The sequence below is a fragment of the Cupressus sempervirens genome, chromosome 4 (genome assembly GCF_028749045.1).
Source record: "Cupressus sempervirens isolate cs-2001-9-10 chromosome 4, ASM2874904v1, whole genome shotgun sequence".
NCBI classification, from domain to species: Eukaryota; Viridiplantae; Streptophyta; class Pinopsida; order Cupressales; family Cupressaceae; genus Cupressus; species Cupressus sempervirens.
In genome coordinates, this window is record NC_143121.1 from 340,102,334 (window position 1) to 340,125,096 (window position 22,763).

A 22,763-nucleotide genomic window follows, 5' to 3' on the forward strand; every position below is an offset into this window, starting at 1 on the left:
AGGGTTTCGGCTGAAATAGTTTCGATTGAAAATGTTCCAGCCAAAACGGTTTCGGCCGAAACAGTCTGTGTGGCATCCTATGTGGTAGCCAAACAAGAAAAAATTAGAACTTCTATAAACATCTCACTTTGAAGGCCAATTTGACCTACTAAATTGAAGTTTTTTTAAAAACTAAAAATATACTTTTGTAGTTCTCAGAGTCATGATTATGATCGTATAATTTTTTAAAAATTTTGATTATGAATAATATGTTATAATTTGAAAATATTACAAGTAGGTATCTTAAGATTCAGGAAGATGTCTATTCAAAAATAAGAAAAAAATAGTAAATCATGTAAAAAAAAAAAATTTAAAATTTTTATTTTTGTATGCTACACTAGAGGAGAGAGTCTTCTTCAAGAATATGTAATTTGTTTTAAAAAAATGTAGATTTGATGGAAAAACTTTGACAAGAGAAAAAAATTGTCAATTTCTGATAGCTTTGACTTTGACCAGTTATAACTTCAAAAATATTAGCCAAATTTTAATTTTTCTTTTTTGGTGCACTAGGTATACATGTTAAATCTAACATATTCCAAAATCAAACCAAAATATGAATATTTGCATATATTTTTTTGACGGGAAAAAAAGTCTATATTTTTAATATTTTAAAAAAATTCAAAAATACACTTTAAAAATTCAAAAATAAATTAAATTTTCACTCAATTTAAAAAAAAAAAATTATAGACATAAACTTCATCCAATTTTACATATTTCATTAGTTTACATCATCTTCAAATTCTAAGCACAAATGCCACTTTTATTTCGTTAAAGTTGAAGACTTTAAATTCTGATATCACTTCTCTTTTATAAAAGGTGACATAGGTTTGTGCTTTTACCCTAATGCAATAGTCTATATTTCATACATGCTGAAATGAGGAAAAGTGAAGCCTTTTACCTCCAAAGCTTATATCTACATTTTGTGGGAATGCTTGTTGAAGTCGAGAGTCAATGTTCTCCAACATGTTTTGACCAATGAAGCTCATTTCATCAATCAAGATATACTTGATATGTGCCATTTCTTCTTGAAAACTAGCGAGTCTTGTTCCTTCTAATTGAAAAAAAACCTTGTTTTGGTATTTTTAATTTTGAATGAACTGTAGAAGCTCCTATGTTGAATGCTGCAACTCCTATTGGTGCAAGTAATAGAAGGGGAGATACAGAGGGCATTGCTGCATTTTGAAGAGATTGACTAATGGCACCAATTAGATATGACTTTCTAGTGCTTGTTATTCCTTTAATTATCATGAATAATGGCTCCACATTCTGATTTCTATGATAGTGTGTCATAATAATGTCAACTGCCATTTTTTGTTTATCACCAAGGGTCATGTAGTTGATGCATTGGGGAATGTCATCATATATTAGACAACCATGATTCTTCACATTACCTATAAAATTGATTGCTGCAGTAGTGTACTCTTCTCCCTTATAATCAATAGACCAATTTGTATGTTTTTCAATGTCTCTTCTCCCCAACATGTCTATTTCTGAGCACTCTATGTTTTGATCATGATGCAACCTAGATATAATTTCCCATTCATGTTCTGTTGTATTTCTTTGAACATTGTCATTGTCTTCAATGTCAGAATCACTTGGGTTTTCATCATTATCTATCACCACAGTACGTTGAACATGCCAAGGAATGTAATTAAATATCTCCCAATTTTGTATGATGGTGTCATCATTATGACCAATATCTCATTCTATATCACGGAATGGCTTGTAGAGCAATAACTCTGATAAACAAAAGTCAACCCATTTAGCTGATTCATGTGAAGGCATAGATACAAATCTAGGAAACACTCTGACTATTATTTTTTTGTCCCTTGGCTCCCATTTATTCTCTCTTCTTCTTTTAGGATTATATATCCATGATCTTACATCATCAATTAATGTGATAGCTTCCATACATAGGGGCCTTTTTTTGTACCCATCAATGAAAGATTTTGTTTCCTCTTCAGTATTCTCTTCTTCATTTCCATTTTCATTATTTATAGTTACAGGTTTGAAGACCTCATGGGAGACATTTAGATTAACAAATCTTCTACTACACTCTACCAATGGAAGCTCTAATAACATATGACATGTTTCTTGAGCACCAATGTCTCTTTCTATAATTGTCTCAGTTAGAAGTTTCCTATATGCACGTGCAGCTAAATCATTTGGGTTTTCCATGTTGGAGAGGCGCATCAACATTTGGTGGTATGTTTATGAGTTTTTCTCTGCTTTTGCTGCATATTTGGCAATGTATTTCACCACAACATGTTTGAAAAGAACAAGTTGCCAATCTATATTCGCTCTCCATAGTTGTAGTATGTGGCGATTATGCGAGTTGACTCTTTCATCATTTCTGGCTGGTTCAAATTTCTTTTCACCTGTTTCTCTATCTTCATATAATTTTGATCCCTCTAGGTTTAATGGCCAAGGTGCATTATACCTATAATAAATATAAGAGAGATATATCATGTACTTAGCCATGTGATGCTAGTGACCAATTTCTAATTTTTGTTTAAATATCACAATGTAATGAAATGATTACCTACAAACCATATGCCCCCTTTTTTTCCGCAAATATGCACCCTCCTTACAAATTGTGTGTCTTTCTACACAATTTAGGATCTCCTCATAGTCATGATCTAGATTGACCTCTGCAAGTTATCTCGTGTTTTTGAGACATGGATGTTGTTGAAAATTCATGAAAGGTTACAATTCAAAATAAGTTGAATGAGTAAATAAGGTCATATCAAATTATACCATAGAATACATATTTATAAACATACCTATATATTTCGCTGGTGAGGATCTTCTCTAGGGTTCGGTGCATGAACAATAGAATGAAAATATCTTTTAGGACTTTTGCGTTCATCCTCATTTGACCAGTCAATGTTCTCCATATTAGGTGCCCCTTTGATCCATATGAATCCATGCACATGTGGGGACCTCCTATGTTTCCATTCATATCTACACCAAAAATCTTTGACATTCATTTCATTTTCTAGAATCTCTTTTCTAAACATAGAGTGTCTCAAGTGCATATAGTGTGCCACAATGTGAGGATAATCAATTATATTTTGCCTACGCCAATTTTGAGCTTCACGTGGATTAGTTGGTATTGTTCCTGGCATTAGGGCATGTAAATTAGGCCAATACATATCTACTGCACTCAATGTGAACAATATTGTAGGATAACCAATTTGATGAAGCAAATTTGTCAATTTTGCATGAGATTTTGCCCAATATGACCTTGTTCCCCTTAGTGTTGTACCAAACCGCATCAATTTATCTGTCAATCTAGAGTGAGGTGTAGTTTCCATATGTTGTTGCAACTCATTGATGGTGATTGGCATGTCTTTAAAGTTTCTCTTTACAAACACAGAGGTTGAACTCTATGCACGATGTGTCATGAGCATGTTATTCATGAAATATTTAAATCTAGGATGTTTTCCAAAACAATGATCCCTATATCGCACAAGATGCTCTACAAATTCATGAAGATATACATGTTGCAACCATGGTTCTAACCAATCACAGGTACCGTTAGGAAATAGTGTTGGGAATGCCATATCCAATAATCCTGATGTGACATACTCATTAATAGGTGACACACCAATACTTGGCTAGTCTATCAATGATGTTGGGTTTGCATCAAGATTATTAACCCATGCATGGATAAGTTCCATTTCTTTTTGTGCATTAGGAGGTCTTGAAGCCATTGATGTTGTGTGTTCAATTACATTCCCTTCATCTTTCTCCATAATTGGACCCAAAAAAACAATATCATTTGCATCTGTATCAAACTCCATATTCACCATCTTCAATCTGTGAAAAACATTTTCATCTCTATTTCTAGGTAGATCATTGAGAGCATTTTCATTAATTTGAACATCAGAGTAAAATTTATCATGCTCTACTTTGTATTTGAGTGCTTTGTATACACAATCTCTATTTACAGTAAAGTTATATTGTGTCGTACATTGATCTATCCTTTGAACAATAATAATTGGTAACTTATCTATTGTATGTGGCAATATGTTTGAAACATGATCTATGTTTTGTGGGAAACTTATTGTGTGTCCTCTGTACTTAAATTGGCCACCAGTTGCATGTGTCACTTGCAATATGGAACTGACACATGCAATTAACATTTCCTCAACTTGTGTCAAGTTTGCAAGCTCCTCTGGTTGAGGTCCTGGATCCATATTATTTGAAGCTAAGAATCTATTATTTACTCTCTCTTGTTGGCATCTATTGCACACTGGACCATCAGAGGTGCGTGACACTTTCATTCCTAGATAGCATTCTTGACAGATATAACACATGTTTGGCATTCTTAAGCTATCCAATTTTTGGAAAAATTGCATTTGGAATCTATAGAAATTATCACGAAGATTTTCATTTGGGTTTTGTGCAATTTCTTCATTGCCTTGTCTAGCTAAATTTATCCCAACTTGAGTTGTATGATGGGGTGTTTTAGGAACATATTCAGTTGTCCTTGAAACTTCATTTTGAAGATCCAATTGCATATCTGTAGTCAAGGGTTGATTATACCTCTCATTGAACTATAAATCCACTTGATGTCTTTCTTGTATCTCAGAATGCGATACTCCATCAGATGTTCTTTGACGACAACTTCTGTTACTATTTTGTTGATCTCTATTTTCAGATTCCAATTCTTGCACTAATAATTGTGCCCTTCACCTAGCATAATTTTGTTTTTGGAGTTCATTACTTCTCCTTCTTTCATCTTGTCTTTGATCTTCTATCATTTGTTCTCTTTGATGTCTTTGATATTCCCTTTGATATTCTCTCTAATATGCTCTCCGTTGCTATATTTGATATTGTCTCCTTTCCTCATTAGATTGGAAATTTGGTGATGATAGACTCATAGCTATAAAGTGAATAGAATCTTCAATTAATGAGAAATATTTTGCAATTTATGTTCACAACAAACATCATAGATAAGAAATATGGTGATATTTATTTTATTACCAAATGTCGAGGAATTGTAAAAGTAATATAAGAAAGATATTTTCTCCGTAGAACAAATGGATACATAAATATATAAAATACTAAACTCTCATTTATATAGAAACATATATTTAATTTATCTAAGAATCCATACCCTTTAAAGACGAAGTATATAGAAACAAAATTTTCTTAAACATTATAATTCCAAAATATTAGACTGGTTCACTATTTCAAAAGAGCAAGAATTTATTGCACTGGTGTAGAGACAATTGGAGTTCTTCAGTGATGAAATCAAAATTTTGTCCATAAGAGAACTACATACATAGATATATGAAATACTATTTTAGACCCTTTTATCTACATACATATCTTCAATTGTCCTAAGAATCCATACCCATCAAACATGGAATGTATAGAAAAAAAAATTCCTTAAAATTATTAATGCAAAAATAGTAGAGTGGTTCATTATTCCATTAGAGAAAGATTTCATTATAGTGGTGTAGAGACACTTGGAATTCTTCAGTGAGGAAATTAAAATTTTCCCCTTCCTTATATTCCACATCATAATGCATGTCTTTCATATATTCACAAAATTTGACTCCTTTCCTCCATGCCTCATGAATCACCTTTGTATAGTCTTCCATTTGTATGATTTGAAGATCTTGCACATCTCGAACATTCAGGCTTGCTCCATGCATTTCATTGACCATTATTTTGCAACACTCCGCAGTGATTCTTCCCAATCTATCCAAATAGGTTTCATCATTTCCATCTGATTCAATAGAATCATCTTGAAGCAGTGTGCTACCAATAGTTATTTCAGATTCACTTTGGTCAACATCCATTTTATTATTTCTGATATGTATAAAATAATGAAACACATCAATAATTTTAGCTAAAAAGAATAATAGTCAAGTTACATAGAAATTAAATTACTTTTTATTTATATAATTTATACATATGGAAATGAATATAAATAGAAATAAAAAACCTTACAAATGCAATTTTAATAATCGATAGAATAATCAAATTAAATATCCAATAGAAACATTTTATTTACTAATTAAATATAGAAAACAAAATTGAAGTTAAGTATATTATTTATTTAACAAGTAGCTGAATTGATTTCAAATGTACTTGATTTCAATATAAATTATTTCAAATATTATTTAATTATTTAATATATGATTTTTTTTCTTAACCAGATATATTTATTTGTGGTGTAATAATAATTTGATAAAAAAGAAATTATATTCTATTATAATTTTTATTTGACAACTGAAAACTAACTTAGTTAAATTTTTAAAAAACTAGTTTTAACATTGAATTTTACAACTTTTAATAATAAACTAAGTTTTTTTAAAAATATATCATGAAACAAATTAGAATCTATATCTTTTAAGAATCTAATATTTAAATTAGATAAAAGGTAATGATTGAGGCAATAAAATAATCTAATAACTAAAGAAATGGTAATTTTTTATTTTTTATTTTCTATAATTTTAAATTATGATTTTTCTTAATTTTCATTTGTTGTGGCAAGCAGAAAAATAATTTTTGGTAGGCAAAAATACAAAATTATGAACATTATAGTGATAAAAACAAAAATAAATTTAATAATTCTTTATGACATGGCTTTCCATTTCTGGGAGTTTCTAATTTGCAAAAGTTGGAAGTTTCTAAATTTTGAAGGCAATTTCTGGAAGTTTCTTATTTTTGAAAGCAATTTGTGGAAAGTTTCTAAAACCTACTCATCTATGAAAATGGATTATAAAAGATGTTTCTACATATCTTTTGACATTAGGTGTTGAGTGGACATTTATTCTACCTTGATCTTTCAAAAGTTTTGTTTTGAAGAAAACTATCTCATAATTCAAGTATACAATTATTTACTTCATCTGTAGAAGCTCTATACCCATTTATTTTATTGTGATGTTGCCACTAACATTGTTTTATCATAGGAAAATGAATTAATGGGACATGTAGCCTCTGTTGATATCTCCACTAAGAAAAACCTTGAAGATCTTGAAGACATCGACAAAGAGCTTCTAAAAAGTATGTTTCCACAGTGGATATACAAACAGGGTTGTATGTTCAAGTTTATAACGAGGGTTGTATGATTAATTTGAATATTAATGATGGTTAGTTAACTTCTGAATAGGTTTGCCAAGCAACTCTCGAACAAAAGAAAGTTGCGATAAATCATGCGATCTTCTGCTCCTAATCTTGTGCAAACAATCTAATCATTTGTGGAGAGTCTAATATTATAGCCATGTGATTCATTCATATTCTTTAGTTATAAGATTCTCTAATCATTTTCTTGTCTCTAATTTACTATTCTTAATAAATCTGTTCACACCATGCTATATTTTAGATTCCAGTTTGTCAGTATTTCTCACTATTAATATTATCTTATAAGAGACATCTGTTTAATAACATAATCTATTTTCCTATATTGTATATTGGAGAGGGCAGTCATATTTTATAATTTGGTTCCTCCAAATATTAAGGAAATGATAATTAAGGAAAGGTTATTAAAAAATATATAGCTGAGCAAGAGGAGGCAACCATTTTCTATCTATTTTAAAAACAAACATTGGTAATATAGAAAGACAAATATGGTTGTGTCATGAGCTGTTGGAGGCAACAATTTTCTATCTATTTTCAAAACATATCAATTTTCTATCTATTTTCAAAACATATATTAGTAATAACAAAAGACAAAATTAATCTATCTATTTCGAAAACATTCACATACACCACAGACTAAACAAGAACAATGGTTACCATCTGATGTGAAAATAAGAAGAATTATTTTATAAAAAAGCATGCATTCGATAAAATCTATAACTAACCTTCACAAAAAAATTTCTTGTTGTGTACGATGATCACAACCAGCTCTCTGCAAATCATATCCTAGAATAATGTATAAATAAGATAACTTAAAATTTTTATTAAAAAAACTATAATAGAAGGGATGTGTGAGATTAGAAGGCATATGATTACTTGCAGAAAAATACGAGATCACTTGTTATTGCTTCAAGTAAGATAAATTGCAGTACATATTGAGCAATATATATAAGATTTTTCTTCCCACTTTTGTAACTGATCAATAAAAGTTGTTTGCTTCCATCCAGAATGCAATCAACCATTTCAAAATTTCGCTTCCATTTTCATAATAAAGCTTTTCTTGAGAATTTTTGAAAATGTGGAAACTGCCACATATTGAATACACCTCCAAGTAAAACAAACTTGTATAACCAAAGGTCGTTGATCTGGAAAAGTCTCAACTCTAATCATGCTGAAATATAATGCTTCATTAAGATTTAAAATACCAATGTAATGGTTTGAATGTGTAATGTTGCTATTTAAGTTCTTTCTTATTTTTGGTCTTCCACTTTTAGTAGTTTCTTAAATATTTACATTAACTTTGGGCCTTTCAATATACGTTATGCCATTGATTTCAAGTGATTTCTTATCATTATTAATATGTTATCGTCATACTGGCAGCTACCTGTCAAATTTTTTGAAAATTGCTTATTGTTTACATTGAAATTTGCTCCCACTGTAGAAAGCCTCTCGGCTTAATAATAAGTTAATTTTTAGCTTTGACTTTACTTAAATATAAAAAATAATATTTTAATATGTACAATAAATTATTAATTAGATAAATAACATTGAGCAAATTTATGAAAGAAAAATATTATCTAGGGTTTGGGTGCATTGCCTTCTTGGCTTGCACTTTAGTGATTGCTAGCACTCCTTCACCCAACATTCAATGTTTAATCAATTAAATCCAAGATTGGGATAGTTTGCATTTTCATGGTTAGCAGGGCTACACCATCAACACAAGTTTAGAGGGCTTTCCTCCTAGCAATCCCAAGTGAAGTGTCCCCATTGATTGCAAGCTTGATATTGAATTTAATCATTGCCTACTCGTTAACATCATATTGTATCTGACCCTATGTATTATTGATGTTATTAATCTTATTGCCTTTTCCTCCTTTTATGTATTTTGGTACCTATCAAACGATGTCATTGTGTTGGTTTATGACTAAGAGGTGCTTATTTTTGTGGATGTCAACAACTTCTTGTCTATGAAGAGATCTTCTGCATTCATTATTTTCAAGTTATATGGGGCCATGGGCACTTGTTGGTGGTGTGTCTCATCCCCTAGAAAATATTGGAGAAGGCCTTTTTAGGGCACATGCCTTTTGTATGGCCCTCCTTACATTCTGTACATGATAATTCTCCTTCACTTTGTTGCTCCCCTACATTGTTTTAAATTCCTTCATCATACAATGCATGTCTTTTTAGAGCACTTGGACCTTCTTACTGGACTCTTCATCACTGTTATTTCCATCAAAGGAATCATCATCATCTAACAACCTATTCTTCTTCCTTGATTTTATTTCATTTTCAAGGTACATGGCTCTGTTGTACACATCCTTGTATGACAACAGAGGAACAATCTTTATTTTCCTTATTAGGGAGGATCTCAACCCTTCCATAAACTAGTGCTTCTTTATGTCATCTGATGGTTGATTGTCCATTTTTCTAAGTAACTTGTTGAATTGTCAATCATACCTTCTTATGCTCCCATTCTTCCTCTTCCTCTATACTATTAATTTGAGACACAATCTCATTGTTGTCACAAAGTAGTCTAAATTCACTCTGAAACAATTTTTTTAAAACTCATCCCATGTATTCACCTTTGTCTTGTCATATTCAAAGAACTGGTCTAAGGCCACTATGCATAGGGATATAGGAAATTGCACTACCCATTCGTCATGATTGCTTACGTTCTCAACCAACCAAATTGCCTCACATGTTTGGGAGTGTCATATGGGGTCCTCCTTCCCATCCCCCATGAACTTGGGTAGTTTTATTTGTTTTTCATTATTATGTTCCTTTTCCTTGATCCAATGTGAACTCCCAAGTTCAGTGTACTTGAACAAAATAGACTATTTTGATTGTAATGCTCATGTTTCCTCTTGACACCCTTAGCTACATTGATATGCCTTGCAAATCTATTCTCAATCTCTACTACTTCCCTCTAGATTCTTTGATGTGTAAGTGTTAGATATTTTATCTAATGCCAAGTCTTCTTGATCAGTTCAGATACACTGTCACCCCTTCAACATCACACACTCCATACCCTTCAACACTATATTGATCAAGCATGAGAATTTCCTCATCCAAAATATTCTTTTTATTCTTCTTGATTTCTTTTTTTAGCTTCTTGATAGTGTTTTCAAAAACAACATAGTTTTCCATAGTTCTATGCCAATTGTATTCATTCTTCATCTCAAACACGAACAAGGTAGCATGTCCAAAATTTAGGAAGCTCTTAAGCTTCTCATGGTCAATCATCATGGTACTCATGACTTGCAAATTTTTTAAAGTATATAAGTCTTCTAAAAGACTCAGTAAGGAATCTAGAATTGCTTTGATACTTGTCTTCATTTTTTAATTTCTAAATCTGCCATAAAATGTTAGATGACAGAGTACTCCATAAATGATTAGTATCCTTCTTTAAACCATCTATATATCTTGTAATAATTTCAAAAAAATAGTAACATAATGGGGGTAAGTAATGCCATATCTCTTAAGCAATAGAGCAATCGAGAAAAATATGCCTACTAGTTTCAGGCAGCTTGCAAATATTACATATTCCAATACCATTAGGATCTATGCTTAAAGGAAGTTTGTCTAGCAACAACAACTATCTAAAACATTGGATTTTAGGATCAATATGACTTTTCTAAATGAGGTTAATTTATTTACTCCATCCAACCTTATCTATTTTAGAGTACCATTAAGTATTGACATGTTTAAGAATACTATTGTTATAGGAAATGACGTTATATATGTTTTTGGCCTTGGTTTTACTAACAATGGTACCATCTACCAACTTCATGGTGAGGAATCTATGAGAGTCCACATTGCAAGAGGAGGGAAGATTCTTACAAGCTTTGGCTAACATATTATAGGTCTTCTTTTGAGACCAAGGAAGGTTGTGTGTGGAGATGAGAGTCTCTCAACTTATAAGTTTATTGTGCTCAAATAAATTTATAGGCTTGGAGATTCCCAACCTAGCCCAAATTTTGGCAGAACAACCTTCTAAGAGGGCGAGGGGCTTGCAAGATAGATAGAGGCTCTACCAAATGGAATGCTCCCCAAATAAAATGCTATGATCATGAAAGTCCCTAGAGGGGATGTGAACTCTAAAAATCTCCCAAGCCTTCTGAATAGATTTAAAAATAGCAAAACTTTGAATAGAAATAGGGAAATTACCCTCTACAATATCCTGTAAAGGGTGATTTTTCCAAGACTTGGCTTTTTAGGGAAGCCATGTTGAGTGTTATTTCTAACCAGTGCCTTCCATGGTTCTTAGCCATCAAGCGAGTGAAATATCCATTTAGCAATAAGGCACAATCCCTTAAATCTTGAGGTCTTTTATCCCTAGCCCTTCAAACTTTTTATCAATAAAGGAAAGGAAAGGAAAGGAAGTTTTATAGTCCACGACACTATGCCATAGTTTTTGGGTTTACATATGGTGACAGTGATATGGGACTACCTCGTACTCTTTTTCGAGAGGCGCTTGGCGCTACAAACGAGGCATACATACCCTACCCCCCAGTGGGATTTGAACTTGTGACCTCTCTTTCAAGAGTACAAGTTCTCCACCACTAGGCACCAATTCCACCTAACAAAGTGCACTCTTTTATTGCCTCTACCATTTGACCAAAGGAAGTTTCTAATGACCTTTTGAATTTCTAAAATTTGATAATTACTAAACATCCAAGCAAAGGAATAGTTTATATTGTAGGAAGAGATAATCTTTTGGTACACTTGCACTCTACCTGCCAAAGATAGAGATCTATTGTGCCACTTGTTTAACTTCTTATGAATATTTTCTTTAATCTAAGTCCACATCTCATTTAGGGAAGGCTCCACCAAGAAAGGAATACTAAGATATCAGATAATTTTCTGAGGTCCTTCACACTCTTAATTAGACTTCCTAATCCAACCTCATGGATTGGTTATTCCATCCAAGAGAGAAAAATTTGGAGTGGGATAACCTGGCATCAGAGATGGAGCAAAACAACTTAAGCTCATTTGTAGATTAGTAAAGTTGGTTTCATTGAGTTCGATGAAGAAGGTAGTGTTAGTAGCAAATTAGCAATGAATGAGGTCAAAGTTATCTGGAAGTGTGATACCTTTGATAGAAGGAGAGATAGAATTGTCTCTCAAGATATAGGAAAATGCATCAAAAGAAATAAAAATAGGGTAGGATCTAAGGGGCACCCTTGTGTGATAGATCTACTAAGCTAAATGGGAGTTGAGAGGGAACCATTGATGTTAACTTAAGTAGTCCTATCTTTGAGTAACATCATGATCATGTTTCAAAAAGGAGTGACGAAGCCAAAAGCCTCAAGCACCATCCGGATAAAGTCCAATTCAAATTGATCAAAGACTTTTTCAAAATCGAAGAGGAACATAGTAGAATCCTTGTTGAACTGTCTGACCTATTCCATGGCTTCCGAAGTAGTGACAAGGTTCTCAAGAATATATCTTCCCTTGATAAATCTCATTTGAGTGGAGTAGATAAACTTAGTAAGAATTCCGTCAAGCATAATGGTAAGAATTTTAGCTAAGATTTTGTAGGAAACATTAAGAAGAGTGATTGGCCTCTAGTTCTTTAAACAAGAGCCTTATCACCATCCTTAGGATAAGCTTTCTAATACCCCTATTTATGGAGTCCCCTAGAGAGCCATTATCAAGAGCTTCAAAGTAAATATCAAGGAGATCATTACAGATCTAACTAATGTTGGCTTTATAAAATTCAATCGGCACACCATCAAGGTGAAGGTCCTTTTTAGTTTTAAGGGCCTTTTGGATCTCCTCAAGAGTTATGTTTTTGATGGGAAGATATGCATCCTCATTATTAATTCTAGTGGATATTATATTTCTACATTTATCTCTAGGGGCTTTGGTTTCATTAGTATCTTTAGAGGTAAACAGATCTTGGTAGAAAATTGAGAAAGCTTTGTTGACTTCTTTAGGCTTGTCAACTTCTTGGCTGCCAATCCTATTAATGGGATCTTTATTATGCTTATGTTTAAGAATATTGTTCAGAACACTTTGGATCCACAATCTCCATACTAGAGCCAATGGGCTCAAGACCTAATATCAGCCCCTTTCTCTTTGATCTATTGATGTTTTTTGAGACTATCTCTAGCTCTAGTAACTTGGAGAGCAATATTGCTACCTTGGAGGGAGTGGCTTGGATGTTGTTTTTATCTAAGAGTAACTCAATAGAAAGTCTATTCTCAGTGGATCTAAAATCCTTCTCCTTCTTCCTACCAATGGTCTAGGGGAAGTCCTATTAGGCATCAAGGTTATGCTTCCATTTGGACCTATGAGATTGGATAGTAGGGTTATTTTTATTTACACATCTGATGAGATTAATAGTAGCAAGAATGTCATCATCTTCAAAAATATTAGTGTTATATGTGAACTTAGGATTGCAAGATTTTCCCTAAGAAGGTTGGGTATTAATTCTAATAGAAACTGAGATCAGAAGGTGATCAGAGAGAGCAATAGGGGTAATAGTAATATAATTACCTTGAGGGTTAGGTATAAAGGAGAAATAATTAGAGTTAGCATAGAATCTATCCAACCTAGAGTAGATTCTAGAGGCTCCACTTTGGTAGTTACACTAGGTGTACCATAAAATAGTATTAGAAGACTTTCCCCCACTGAGAGGATCAAAGAGAGATTTAGTGTGTTTCAAACAATTCCACTGGAATTTTTCTAACTCTTTCCAAGTGAAGGGCATGCCACCACTGTTTGTCAAATTAGTTTTCTATCATGTTAAAGTTACCTTTGAAAATCCAAGGGATGTCAAGAAGGGTAGTAAGCTAAGACTAGAAATTGGCCCTCTCTTTAAAATCATTAGAGGCATAAACAAGGCATATACCAAAAGTAAATCCCTGATATTGAAAAGTGGCCCATAGACCCTTTTTTCATAGAGAGGTACCACGTCCTATGATCATATTAGCCCATTTGGTGTTGACTAGGATACCCAAACCTCCCTTGCCTCTTGGGTGATTAGTAGACAATTTAATTGCATCCTTCCAGATGAAGTCCAAATTTATATTTAAGAAAAAAATTGTATATTAATGCTCTTGGAGCATAAGAAAATAAAAACATTCATAGTATTTAGAAAGCTTTTAACAATTTCTTTTCTATCTGGGAATTCGAGACCCTTGATATTCAATGAAATGCAATTGATGGCAAAACAATTTGAGGGGGGGGAAAATAGTGTTGTGGTGGCCACAGGGTGGCACCAATTGCATGACCTACAATCCATTTAGTTTCTTCATTGATGTGGACTTTTTTTTGGAACCAAGTAGTCATCCCTTCATGTTGGCTTTGGACACTTCACTAAGATTGTCAAGATCCTAATCACCTGATTATAAGGGTTTGGCACCTTCCAACTACATGTCAACAAAGCTACCACCCGGGGTATCATGGAAGTGTTGTATACTTATAGTGCTTCAGGGAGTGATATAACTAGGTGTCACAGGTATGATTTCAAAGACATATCCCTCATCTAACTCCTTAAAAAATTTAGCGGATTGAGTTGAGACAACTTGGATTAAGTAGAATCCATGGGGATGGTGCTAGGGGTGGGATGTGGTTGAGGGATTACAAGTAGGTATTATCACAGGGTCAGCTGATGATGAGGGAATCAAAGAGCTATTATTAGACTAGTTTGTTGTTGTTGTTCTTCATTTTGAGCCTTTTTAACCATAGTTTGGAAACCATTTGCATAAGTTTTGGAAGCATTATTTAAAAAAATGGTGGGAGCATTCATGGGGCTAGCAATATCTGAGCATTTTGTAGAGGGGTGGGAGACGAGAGATCATTTTGTGGAGCTTTGGAGGGTTTGTGTTCACCTTGCTCCACAACGGTTTTAGAGTGGGTGACGGGTTTGGTAACTACTTATTTCTGAGCAAGGATAGGGAAATCCTTCCTCATGTGGCCCTCATGCTTGCACAAAAAGTAAGCATTAAGCCTATTGAGTACTCCAGCGAGCATTTCAAGGACTTGTCTTCAATCTTACCATCTAGGGCATCTAGGATATCAATTCCAAGTTTAAGTGACACAAGAGCTCTCCAATCCATATGAGGAACAAATTTATTGTTCTCATCCATTTGGATAACCTTACCTAAGAGTTCCAAACATTTTTGGAGAAAAGGCCACAAGAAGGGAGGTGCTTGCTTGATCAGAATCTAGTGTGGGCTGGTAGAGCTAAAACCACCTTGTGAATTACCTCAGGATTCCAAGAGAGGGCACGAAATGATGTGCTTCCAACAACACAATATTGCCATTTTAGGACTTTAGCCTGCAAGCTTGGATTGGCAAAGAAGATGGCAAAGAAGATGAAAAATAGCCCTTTTTTAATTTGATGGTGGAAGGATAGATGTAAACCTTATTTTAAATTCCAAAAAATATGAAACCAATCATCCATAAATTTTCTAGGAGCGCATTTATCAAGCTCAAAAGCCACAAATAAAATCTTAGAGTCGTCTAACCTAATCTTTTCCTTGGCTATATCAATGATCATTTCATCATTAAAAAAAATGGAGATGGGTAGCAAAGCAATGCTAGGGTCCTAACCAGGATTACTAGCTCCATTTGTTTGAATTGAGATGAACTTTGCACTAGAGGGCACTAGAGATGATGGTGAAGAAAATACTGTAGAGAAGGATTTAGCCATAACAAGATTTGTGTTAGGATATTTATTGAGTGTATTTCCATTGCCAACCACATTAATAGTGGTGTTAATGGCAGTCATGCCAGCTTAGGGTGACTACTTTTGCCCAAGGTCATTAATGACCTTAGGGTTGAGGGAGAAGATATAGGGATGAATTCAATCATAGGAGCCAGAGGAGAGAGATTTTAACTATCAAAGTGAGGGGATGGAGAGATCACACCTATAAAGTTTCCAAAATGGAGGGACAATTGTTCAATATTTTTGACTGCCACATTCACATAATTTGCCACCTTTGTAGCATTTGCAAAGTAGGAACCTTCATTACTTTCACATATTTCCTCTAATTTTTTTCACTATCTATTTACTATATTCAATTCCATTCATAATGAATACAAAGCCTGAATTTATTTCTATATTTAATAGTTATTTTAATACTTAGCTAACACAAAAATATATTGTACAACTTTATTCAAATAAAGTTAATGTTGCAACAATTAATTTATTATAATCTAAACAATTATCTCATTCCATGTTACCTTTCATTTCTATTATTACCTTGCTTTTCCATTTATCTCAATGATATGGAAACTTATGTGACTTTCCTTATTACAAATTATTCTTCATTTACAAAAAAATAATCTTGAAAGTGACTACAAATAAATAAAATAACACAATTTTAAACACAAAGTAGTAGCCATTTTTCACTATCAATTTTGAAATGCAATGATTATATCCAAGTCAGTGATTTTTTTTTTAAACAATCTAATATAGTCATTATCTACTCACTAAAGCTTATCACTCCATACACAAAACTATTTACCAAAGTAAATTGCCAACTAGCTTTTCCATATTCTTGCCTGATTAACAAAAAATATAAATTTTATTATAAATAACTTATTAATCATCTAATAAAAACACTCATGCATCAACTAAAAAAATATTTATGGACATTTCAAAATTTGTTTTTAATTCAACAAGAGAAACAAACATTTCAAAAACCAAATGGCACTACTACTCACATGAAACTCAAAAGTTGTGTTAATCATAGAGGTTGTGAGGCACATAGAAAATGTATGCTTGTTTCCCCCAAAAAAAAAGGAGAGAAAAAAAAACTCTATAAAAAAAAAGCTCATCCTCAACTACCTCACATAAATTCTCTTCAACAAATAAGGCTTGTTAGGAAAGGATTGTAAGGAAACTTGGCAACAAATAATATAACCGTTTCCACACAACCCATAATAGATCTAAAATAAATACGAAATTAAAATCCACATGCAAGAGAATAGGCAACATACCCATAAAATTGTGACACAAGATATACCCTGGGAAACCCTCATTGAGGGAAAAAACCCAGCCTCCAAAAGCATTCATCACCATGTATTATTTAGAAAAAAATACCATTGCCATACAACCATGGAAGCCTTCATGGCCATAGCCACAACCGAGCAAACTATGTGAACAAGCATGAATTCACACATCCCATGCCATGCTTTCAACCTTCACAAATGCTCCCTTGGCTAACCTGTCAAGCCTTGTCCCGCTCGACTCTTGCCTTTTGTCTTCTCCTTGTCACTCTTTTTTCTCTACAACAACTACCCTTGTGGTTGCTTATATAGTAGCAAGTCCCACAAAACCACTAAGTGGTATTACATAAACCATGTGCTAAAACCATGTACCCACTGACCCCACATTTAATATTGGGCTTTTAATTCTTTTTCCCAATATTAAATAATTACATAAAATATTATCACAATGTTGCAATACAACTCATCAAAAATATTCCATGGGAATCTTTACATGTTGCACGTCCATCTAGGCACAACATTACATAATAAAATAAAATAATAAAATAACAATATTATGCAATGTGTGCAACACCCATTATCTCAACAATCTCCCACTTGTTGTATACATTGCATAGGGTCAATCCGTAGCCACATAAATGAACAAGGGAACAATCCCTCCGAGCACATCCACCATCATGGATCAAAATACACCAAGTGCTCCATCCTGGTACCCGCAACAAAATCAAAGTATCCGGCATCTCAAACATGAATGATCTCACCTCCTATTATGCCACTGCCACTGGACATACATAGAAGCCATCCAAAGAGAAAACCACCCAACCTGTCGCATTAGAAGATCATAAAATCCTGTACCAACTAAAATTCCAAGCACAAAAAAAACCTGATCCAAAGGTAATCACATGTATCCGTAGTTGTCAAAATATCCATAGCTGAAATAGCACTCACAACAAAGTGCCAAACCCATCCAACTATCCATACCTCAAAGGTATAACAAGTGAATCTCATATTACCGACATATCCAATCTGCAACTTGCAATCAAAAGCCTCAAGAGCAATACATGCCACATATATACCAAGAAGCTCCCACTACAAAAGATAACATCAAATCTATAACCAATCCACTCAACACATCTCAAAGAAGTGAATCCATGTAGTATCAAGGACATCCACAATACATAAACTAATATCCTCCAAGAACAACTCTCATAACAAGTCTCCAATAGTCTTCCAAATTCTCCACAACCAACAAAGGAAAGAGATAAAGAAATAACCATGTCATCTCTCACATGACATACATGAGCACAAACCAGTGATCACAATCTCCAACCAATCCCAAATCCAATGTAAGAAAAATTAAACATCCAGGAAGATAACCAAGACCAGAGAAACCATGCAAATCATAACCTATATCATGCCCTTCTACACACACCTCTATATGTAAACTGTGCAAGTATGATCTCCTCCATAAAACCCCAACAAGAAGCCTCAACAACACCCAAACCATACCATATAACTAATCATGGATGTAAGCCTCTCACAAGAAGATCAAACTCAATAAACCCATTCCTAAATCAAGGAATAACCATTCCTAATCCAAGGAAAAATGCCCAATAAAACCATCTCCCAAACTCAACCAACATAACAACATATGCACATGGAGATAACCAATGCTTAACCATCTCTCAAATGAACCCTCCAAAACTAACTCATGTACCATAGCTCAAGATCCATATCCATGAAAGACAAGCATAAATATAATGCAACTAAGAGAAACAATGGGCTATACCTCTCAAGTAGCAAACTGACGAGTAGACCAAGAGTGGGGAATGAGAATGCTCATCAAGATACCCAAGTCTCCAACCAAGACTCATCTAAGAACAATCTCCTCTCAAGCCCATATTAGGTGACTGCCCCTCGGACTTCCTGCTAAAACCATCAACCATCCCAACAAATACTTCTCTATTCCAAGAGAAATCAACGTCACCACCATCTCTAAGTATCCATGAGCACCTGTAACCAATCAATCCATGCCAACTCCAAATGCAACATAGCAATATCATGAAGTATCTAGCTTATGATCAGTGTACTCAATACCAAGAAATTAAACCAAGATCAATGTCAAAGTTCCAACCATGGCCTCAGGAACATAAACATGACAACATGATCTTACCATCTCAACTAAAGAGATAACATGCTCCACATGAACACACCATAACTTGTCACAACTCTAAACGTACATCAAGAGTATACCATGACATAATAATGAAACCATCCTCATGCCAAAGATAACATGCCAAATAAAAGCATAAACCACACCTTTGCCAAGAACCCTGTGAGTCCTCAAGATGCAACCATCTCCACACACCATGAAGAAAACCATCTCCACATACCATGAAGAACCATCTCCACACACCATGAAGATAACCAAGAACTCCATGAGTCCTCAAGATCTAACCATCTTCATACACCATGAAGATAACAAGTGCACCATGCAAATGCCAAAGGCGCTTCTGCAGCAACAGGATCTAAGACAAACCTCCAACATCTGCAAACATTCAATAAATATATCAATGCCAACAACTCCCACTCCACTGTGGTACCAAGTTACCTATGGCATCATAAAATCCATCTCCTATATGAAGACCCAAATCAAACCAGGAACTAATCCTGCACTGTCACCTCATCATTTGTCACAAGCTCCCACTAAACCATGTATCCAAGCTATCCATGACATCATGATGAAAAATCCATCCTCTAACCATGAGAATCAACCAAGACATCAAACCATCAAAGAACTCAAAGTGCACATCATGAGCTCCTCAAAAGAAACTAAATAACCATGATCCTCAACCAAGAAGATATACCACCATAACTTAATTAGAAATCCAAGCTAATGAACATCAAGGATGTACCTATATATCCAATCATGTCATGCCAAAATCCATGACACCATGATCACATCCATGAACCGAGCATCTGGCTCTCAAAGTGTCCAACCTGTCAGCATAAAATAGTCAACCATAATCCTCCACCATGACTGTACCTGGTAACAACATCTCATCCCTTCTACATGAAGAAAGAATCAGCAAATCATGTGACTTAGGGCATAGACAACCCAAATCCAAGCCACCAATCTGAATATGCATCAATAATGAAAGATCAATGGGCAAAGACAACCCATAACCAAGCCATAAATGCAACCTATAAGTATAGACCGCTTACAACACTGCACAACTTGTAGACCCAATAAGTCATCATGCATATCCAAACCAAACACTGATAACCATATCATCATGAGACCAATCTGAAATATGAACTGAGTATACAATGACATCAAAACTTAAATCTCTAATGCCATAAACTCACAATGTTACCATAGTCAAAATATACTTATAAACTATTCAGATCAATATATCAACAAATAAATCATGCCAAACTTGCACCAAATTTGAACCAATGTGTAGAGCTCTCCAAGAGCTTTTCATTGACTACTCAAAGTCCAAAATCCGACTCCGTATGCCCAAGTTATGCCCTAATCCATGCTCAAAATAAATAACATTTGACTTTAGGGCTTTTAAAACCTAACAAAATATCAAAATCAGACAACCAAACTTACACCATATTGTAGTGCTCTGAATTAGCTTTCCAACGCCTGTAAGAACTCTGGAATCTGATATTCTGAGAGAAAGTTATGGCTGTTTTACTAAGACAATATTTTTACCATTTTTAGTACGATTTTTCATTTTTAAATTTTTTTAGTGACGAAAATTCCGACGGGATTAAATTTGACGGCCATCATGGGCTGAAACCAAAAAAATATTTCATTTCCTCTTAACATGGCCAAACTAGGGCATATTATATATCAAATTTTATGGAAATGTCGACCCGGATCCAATGGTGAGGTCTGTTTTTACCCAGGAGGTCATTTATGCAAGCTACCCCCCAAAACCCTCATTTTAAATGAAACATCCGAAAAATCTTTTGTCCAACAATTTCACATGCCCAAATCTTTTAACATCCCATCATAACAGCAAATCCAAAACCCTCAGATCTGCAATAAATCATTCATATATCTTGCCCTTTTCTTTTTTTTTATCCTCTCATGCATTCCCATGGATTTAATCTAGGGTTACAAATAATACAACCATAGCTCTGATACCAATTGTGGGGCCCATTTTTCGTTGCACCAAAAGCCATGACTGTTAGTGAACATGGAACACCACATAATTAACCACCTGTGGGCAGGGGAGCGCATTGCATCACCCAACAATCTCCCCCTCGACGCGCATACCAGGTGCTTATGTGAGTCGGGAAGGCACCTGGGGAGATTTGAACCCATGACCAAGAAAAAACTAGGCTCTGATACCAGTTGTGAGGAAACTTGGCAACAAAGAATATAACTGTTTCCACACAACCAATTATAGATCTGAAATAAATACGAAATTAAAATCCACATGCAAGAGAATAGACAACATACCCATAAAATTGTGACACAAGATATACCCTGGGAAACCCTCATTGAGGGAAAAAACCCAGCCTCCAAAAGCATCCATCACCATGTATTATTCAGCAAAAAATACCATTGCCATACAACCATGGAAGCCTTCATGGCCATAGCCACAACCGAGCAAACTATGTGAACAAGCATGAATCCACACATCCCATGCCATGCTTTCAACCTTCACAAATGCTCCCTTGGCTAACCTGTCAAGCCTTGTCCCGCTCGACTCTTGCCTTTTGTCTTCTCCTTGTCACTATTTTTTCTCTACAACAACTACTCTTGTGGTTGCTTATATAGTAGCAAGTCCCACAAAACCACTAAGTGGTATTACATAAACTATGTGCTAAAACCATGTGCTACCTAACCCACTGACCCCACATTTAATATTGGGCTTTTAATTCTTTTCCCCAATATTAAATAATTACATAAAATATTATCACAATGTTGCAATACAACTCATCAAAAATATTCCATGGGAATCTTTACATGTTGCACATCCATCTAGGCACAACATTACATAATAAAATAAAATAATAAAATAACAATATTATGCAATGTGTGCAACACCCATTATCTCAACAAGGACTTTTATTTACAAATCTTGCTTCACTTTCTTTTCTTGGTGTGTATGGAAGGAATAATAAAACGAAACATCTTTTAGGTGTTCAAATTACATTCTTAATTTATTAATTGGTTGTTGCAGGCATTCCTAATGAACTCAAGAAATAGTATGGACCTTCAAAGCTAAAACCACCAGTATAGACAATACCTATTTTATAACAAACATATTAAAAATGTGGATAATAAATTTTTTGGGACCAACATAAAAATCAATATTCTTTGAAATGTAAGGGGAAAAAAATCCCCCAGCCACCCCGACCTTGCATGGTTTTGAGAAATTTCATCTAATATCAAAGAACTTATTCCTTTTCTAGAAGCTTGCACACCAACTAGAATTGTGTAATCAAAATGCATTTCTCTTGTAATCAAAGCCTAGAGATCAAACTTCTTTCAGAATATGCTTGAAACATGAAACAACAGCTCAAGATCATCACGATGAACATTGAAAAATATTTGAACCTATAAAACATAAAGTGTATAGCTAATCATATATTGCAATGATGATCCATAAGTGTAAAAACATGTATCTATACAA

The 22,763-nt window shown here is 34.1% G+C and overlaps 1 pseudogene; it reads left to right on the forward strand.

Annotated features, from left to right (window-relative positions):
- The first annotated feature begins 2,143 nt into the window (after positions 1–2,143).
- The window catches only part of LOC149561422 (indole-3-acetic acid-amido synthetase GH3.6 pseudogene), a 30,466-nt pseudogene continuing 9,846 nt past the window's right edge, over positions 2,144–22,763 (forward strand).